Here is a 6,000-nt window from a genome sequence, read left to right as displayed (position 1 = left end):
ATACCTGTATAATGTTCATTCTATGAGTGGTGAAAATGAACAGAGATAAAGCGTAAAAAAATTGGAAGTATAGATCACCTATTTGTCCTTCGGCTTATCTCTATTTTTTATCACTGCTGCCATTTGGTCAATTATGAAAATGCTCGCTTTGTCAGCACCAGATATTTTTTATCCATTTTTCGTACCATCGTGGTACACCATATAATATGGTGTACTAAATGTGCAAATTGTTTGATGTAGGAAATAATATCGATTTTAGAAACCCAAATAATTTAGGTGTAACTGTATTTACATTGCAGCTTTCTTATTTAAGTGCTTTGAAAGGCTGCGTGGTAGTCCATGCGCTAAAGGGATCGTCAACTGAGCGGAGAATCGCAGGATCAAATACGGATGAAACCTCCTCTGTGTGATCTTTGAATTACCAGAAATCATCGATAAACTTTCGTGGCGTAGGCAAAATTGTACGTATTATGAATTAAGGATTAATCAGTCCTTATATATCGCGAGGTGACCCCTGACCTCACCTATCAAAACCAGATTTCCGAGTTATAAAAATGATGACAATTGTGGGAACACTAATTTTTTCAATGGTACGGCACACATTTGTAACTTACACCGATTTAAAAAAAAAACTCGCTCTAAAGTTCACTGTATAGACATTTATTCGGATATTGCCATTGGCTAAATAACAGGCAATTGAGATCTCATTAATATCACTCGGTAATTAAACCGAGTTAGCATTTTTGGTCAGTCTAATCCTTTCGCTTTGATTTGTTAGTCGTCTCTCATCGTTAGCATGAAATCTGACTTCATAAACCATTCACACATGCTGTGAGTTCGTTAATTCCCCACTTATTATACACTGCGTTTTCTTTAGGCAAGATTGAAATACAATAATTGTAACATTAATTGACCCGGAAGTTTGGCTGTTATAGGTGAGGGTAGAATTAAATTCGAACTAATTGTAAACCAGGCATTGAAATTTGAACATAATGTTGAGAGGGTCCAAATACTTTTTCTGTGCCTACATTCTTCTTTCCATTGAGTAGTAACTAATAAATTTCACCGTTTGCTTTTTAATTAGGGTTGATCGATGGCATCACCCGGGATTTGAACACGAGACATTTGGTCCGGAGACTACCCGTTGATAACGCATGCCTCTATGAAATTAACTATAATTTCTCGACTCACCCCGGACAATAAAAACCAGAGTGATCAACCTTACGGTTGGTTTGATAGGTGAGAGTGACTAAACGGCGTTTGAAATTCACACGTCAAGTTGCTAAGGGGAACAGTTTCATTCCCCGTGTCCCTGGAGATGCGTCCCAAATATTCAATAAGTTCAGCGAAATGACGCATATTGAAACTTAATTTTTCCGCCACCGATCTAATTATATAAAGTTCAACTCCACTGTTCCTGGGTAGGATACCCGAAGTGATACTTGCTTTCCATGAGAGACAGGATTAAGGGGAGGCGGGGGTGGGGGAAGAGAGGGAAGACTCGGGTTCCACTTTTCCGGACGGACGTTATTTCAAAGTAGACTCAAAAGCGAGACGACTCAGATCGAGTGATCAAATGCAAACGGATGAGTTCCCCCCATTTTTTTTAATCCTTCATTTTCCTTTTGTTTACCCCTTCCTTCCCCGTCGAATTTCTTTCGGCAAAAGCACACGACCTTGTTCGGATGGCGGCGCGGTGAGTCGCGTGAGGAAGGAGTGGGAAGGGTGAGAGGAGGTAGTGGTGGGCGGGCCTCTGCTTAATTGCCCCGGGCGACAACAACAAGAGGAGAGGGAGGGGGCGCCCCTTTTTTTGTCTTCCGTTCCGCGGACAATCGGACCCGAATTCTTTAAGGCTCCGCGGGGGAGGGGAATGTTATTGTGAAGACGTGGAGGTGGGAGGGGGAGGGGGTGTTATTGAGGGGTGGTTGGGGATGGAGGTCCACGCACTATCATCGGATCGGTATGCATATTCCGATACGATTTTTATCCTTCCCCACCCCACTCGGGTTGGTCTCCTTCGATTGATCATAGCCGAAGGAGAGGGAAGTGTGGTGTGGGGGAGGGGTGGTGGGTTGGGCGGGTAGTGGAGGTGGTGTGAGAGGTGGGGCGGCGGGGAGAGAGGCGGCGATGGAGATGGAGAGGGCGAAGAGGGGATGGGGTGGGTGGAGCCGTTTCGTACATTGACTCGGCCCAGCCGTGTGAGTGACCTTCTTTCAGTCTTCAACCTCCCCGCCTTGCTCTCTCTCTCTCTTTCCCCCCCTCATATCCCCCCTTGTCTTCCTCTCCTATTCTTCATCCATTCCCGCCTCCCCGTCATTCCCCCCCTTCATTTCCCTCCTCCCCCACACCAGCCACCCCTTCCGAGAGCTCATCTTCATCCACTGACTCTCCGTACCGAAAACGAAATGGCACCCGAGTGCTCCTCCTTATCCTAAACGCGGGAGTGTTTGCCGCTGCTGCCGCAACACTTGAAGGAGGAGAGACTAGAAATATTCCTCACCATTTTCCCTTGAAGAATAATGAGATATAGAGTGCAGGTGTGGGGATGGATAGAGAGAAGCTTTCATCCTCCTTCGAATCCTCCCGCCCGGAGTGCTCCGGCAGCGACATCAGCCTCCCTCCTTTCTTCCTTCCCTATCCTCTCTCCACACACTCTCCCCACCCACCCAGCGCTACCTCGGGCAGCAGTTTTCTAGGCAGCTAAAGTCTAATTCTATCCCCCCATCATCCATCCGGTGCCCTCCCTCTCTCTCTCCTACGGTCACATCATCACCACTACCATCATTCTCCTGCTCTGGCCCCGCGACTATCCTTTAAAAACCTTTCCCGTCTATCCTCATCCCAGCGAGCGAGGATAGAACCCCCTCTTACCTCCCCTCCCGACGTTTCTGTCCCTTTCCAACTCCCGCTCTCCTCCTCCCAGACCCCCCTCCCTCCGCTCCCCTCTCCCTCGTCTGCCCACTGAGACTCGCAACGGGCCTCAGAGGAGAGGGCTGGGAGGGAGAGACCGGTCGGCGAGCTCGACTCACACAATCTCTCCCACCCGCCGCCCCCCTCTCAACGTCTCGCACCCCTCCCCCGCTTGTTTCCACTCTTTCGCCCCTTCCTCCTCCTCATCCAGTATCCCTCCCGCCCCCTTCCCCGCTCTTTTACGAGTGGCGGGGAGGGTGAAGTGGAGGGGAAGTGTCCACCCCTCCAGCAGACTCTCTCAATCCCGCTTCCTCCCTAGAACGCCCTCCTCTTCCTCAACCCTCCACGCTCACCCCCACCTCTCCAGGATCTACCCCTCCGCAGTCCTCCCCATTGCTTCGCCAACACACCCACAGAGAACAGGACACGTAGCAGCCACGAAGTCGGGACTGCCTGATCCTCTCTCCCTCTCCCGCATTCCACTGCTCTCTCTCTCTCCGTCCTTCCCCACCTCTCTTCGCCTCTTCCTTGTTCTCTCTGTCTCTCCTACTAGGCCTCCCCTCCTCCCTTTCCCCCTCCTCTTTCCCCTCCCCCCCTCCGTCCTCTGGATTCCCCTCCCCCTCATGCTCTCACTCCCCCGTTTGCCACATACGCATTCTCGCGGTGGAGGCGAAGAAGTTGGCTGGGAAGTGTACGAAGGAGGTGTCTCGGAGGAAGAGACGGGCGGTAAAAAATAAGGAAAAACCCGTCCTCTTCTAGTCGTTGCCCGACAACGTGCGTACGTGGAGCTCGGCGCTCTATTGTTTAAACATCGACCCAAGTTTGTTCGGGTTTTTTTCATAACAGTGAGTTTTTTCGGGAGTGGAAAAACTGGAGATCCAGTGCGTTCTCCAGTTGCGACTGTTTTGTATAAGGAGGTATCATTTTGAACGGGGCTGCTTATATATGTAAATGTTTTTCCTTCCGTACCGGGGGAAAAAAATATAACGCTCTTAACCATCCCGCCCCACCTCCATCCAAGACAGTGAGGAACGATTGTTGTTGTTTGTTGTTGCATATGATATTTCGTACCAACTTTTATGTGCCTGTCTCCGCGGAGGAAAGTTTAGTGTGTGACGTGCCCTTCTCTTGAGAAGAAGGGGATTTTGTTGACGCGGCTTGTTCTGCCTGATATTTCTCTTTTGTTTGTTGGCGGCCGAAGAAGGAAAAAGGAGGAGGGCGTCATATTATTGTGTTTATCCGCGTGGCATGTGAGTTGCTCTGCAAGGCGAGAGAAGATCAGTTTTCGTTGGTTGGGTGTTCCCTGGATCCAGTGCCAAGAGCATTGTCATCATCAGCAGTCCAGCGTCTTCTTTGCCCGTTGTCCCCCGGGATCTTTGAACGGAGGTAGTTGAACCCTACCACCAAAAAAAATTGAGGATATCCTTTTTCAATTCCTCCGGGCCGGAGTTGTGAAACGTAAGTTGAAGCACGAGGAGACATTCTTCTCGTTTTTATATCCAAAATAAATTCGAGTGGCTATGGTGTTATACTGAGAAAAAAAAGCAGCGCAGAGTATTAATGTGTTTGTGTTTATACATGACGGTGTTTCCAATGTCCTCTCCTGACTTCTTATTGGTTATGTTTCATGTTTTTTCTTTCTATTTTGTAAATTGAGATGTGCGCGAACATAACTGTTTTCGCTTCGTTTTGTTTTTTTTTAATTTTCTTCCCATGCACAAACCTCGGTTTACTGGGGTCGTCAATGTTAATTGTGCCATTGTCATGAATGCCTTGAAGCCAGAGGCTTTTCCGTGTGAAACTTAAGTCGTGCCCTCACTTGGATAATTCACAGGTCAAGCAAAGAGTTCAGTGAGCGAGTGATATTATAGTCCGTCAGACTGGTAATTAACAGTTTAACCCGGATAATTAAAATAAATGAAGGGAATGGCAATCGTTTTCACAATGCAAGATCCCTTAATGAGGTATCCCTATTCCCGTTATTTATAATCCGTTTCCATTGACTCTTACCCATAAGGATGAATGGTATCGCCCCTCCCACTTAGGGAAGTGTCGTGATCCTGCTTGCGGCTTTTTTTCGTATGGCCTGGTGTGCCACCAGCATTTATCCCAGCTCCTAATACCCTTACCTCATCCGAAGGGTCAGCTCGATCGTGGTGCTTTATACTTTCGCCCTATTCTCAATATCTTCCTTTCCTCCATTTCACTGTTTTAATGTTCATGTATTCCTCGCCTTGTCATTTTATTGTCGCGTCTGTTATCTTCTCCGACCGAGAGAGAGACGTCAGTGCCACCTGTTCAATACGCCCGAAGACCTCGCGGGTTATTCTCTGGGGATTTAATTGAAATGTTAAGACTGTTGCGTATGCGTGATTTTGTGTTTTTGCTCGCGCGTATATCATAATTTTTAATGCATATTTTACATTCATATTTTAACATTTTCGCCACGTGTACAAAAGAGATGTCCCTCTCGCGTTCGCAATTATGTTTAAATTCAGTCGGAATGCGCGAAATTTGGATGAGGATTTCTGATATGTGTTCAGTGTCTATGTCCAGGAGTGAACGAGTCTTCTGATTTCGCCGGAGACCGCGGAAAAATGCACTTCCCGTCTTTGTTCCCCCCACACCCTGAACCCTCCACCATCGCTAGTTCTTCCCCCCCCCCAAACACACACTTCCTCCAACCGCCCACTCTTCACTTCCTTCGCCAGATCAGGCATTTTTTTTCTGGTCGTGGGATCGTTAATTCGGTGGTCATTGTACGCCAGGCGCCGGAACCGTTTCCCCGGTCGCGGAAATTGTTATTTTCGCTCCCGACCGACGGCTCTCTTTCATTAAGCTTAATATTTTCCCGAGCGCTCTCGCGTGCAGGGATTGAGAGTGCAGAATGTCATATTATTCTCTTTTTTTTGCTCAACTGGGCCGGATGTTGTACTCTTTTCTCTGTGGTCACGTTCGTTTATAAAAGGCTCCCTCCTCCTATCCCCTCCCCCCTTTTTCTCTCTCTCTCCCATGGCTTCCCCCCCCCCATTTCCCCCCTCCTCCCACAGTCCTCCCCTCCTTTCCTGCCCCGCCAAGTCCTCCTCAAAC

The 6,000-nt window shown here is 48.2% G+C and overlaps 1 protein-coding gene across 1 annotated transcript in view; it reads left to right on the top strand.

Moving 5' to 3' along the window:
- The first annotated feature begins 3,515 nt into the window (after positions 1 to 3,515).
- The window catches only part of mtgo (miles to go), a 168,992-nt gene continuing 166,507 nt past the window's right edge, over positions 3,516 to 6,000 (top strand). Inside the window, exon 1 of the mRNA XM_071597504.1 lies at positions 3,516 to 4,368. The gene's annotated coding sequence lies outside the window, so the exon portion shown is untranslated. The remainder of the gene's footprint in view (positions 4,369 to 6,000) is intronic.

The sequence above is a fragment of the Hetaerina americana genome, unplaced genomic scaffold (assembly GCF_022747635.1).
Source record: "Hetaerina americana unplaced genomic scaffold, ioHetAmer1.1.p SCAF_9, whole genome shotgun sequence".
NCBI lineage: Eukaryota > Metazoa > Arthropoda > Insecta > Odonata > Calopterygidae > Hetaerina > Hetaerina americana.
This window is presented reverse-complemented; position numbering and strand designations above follow the sequence as displayed.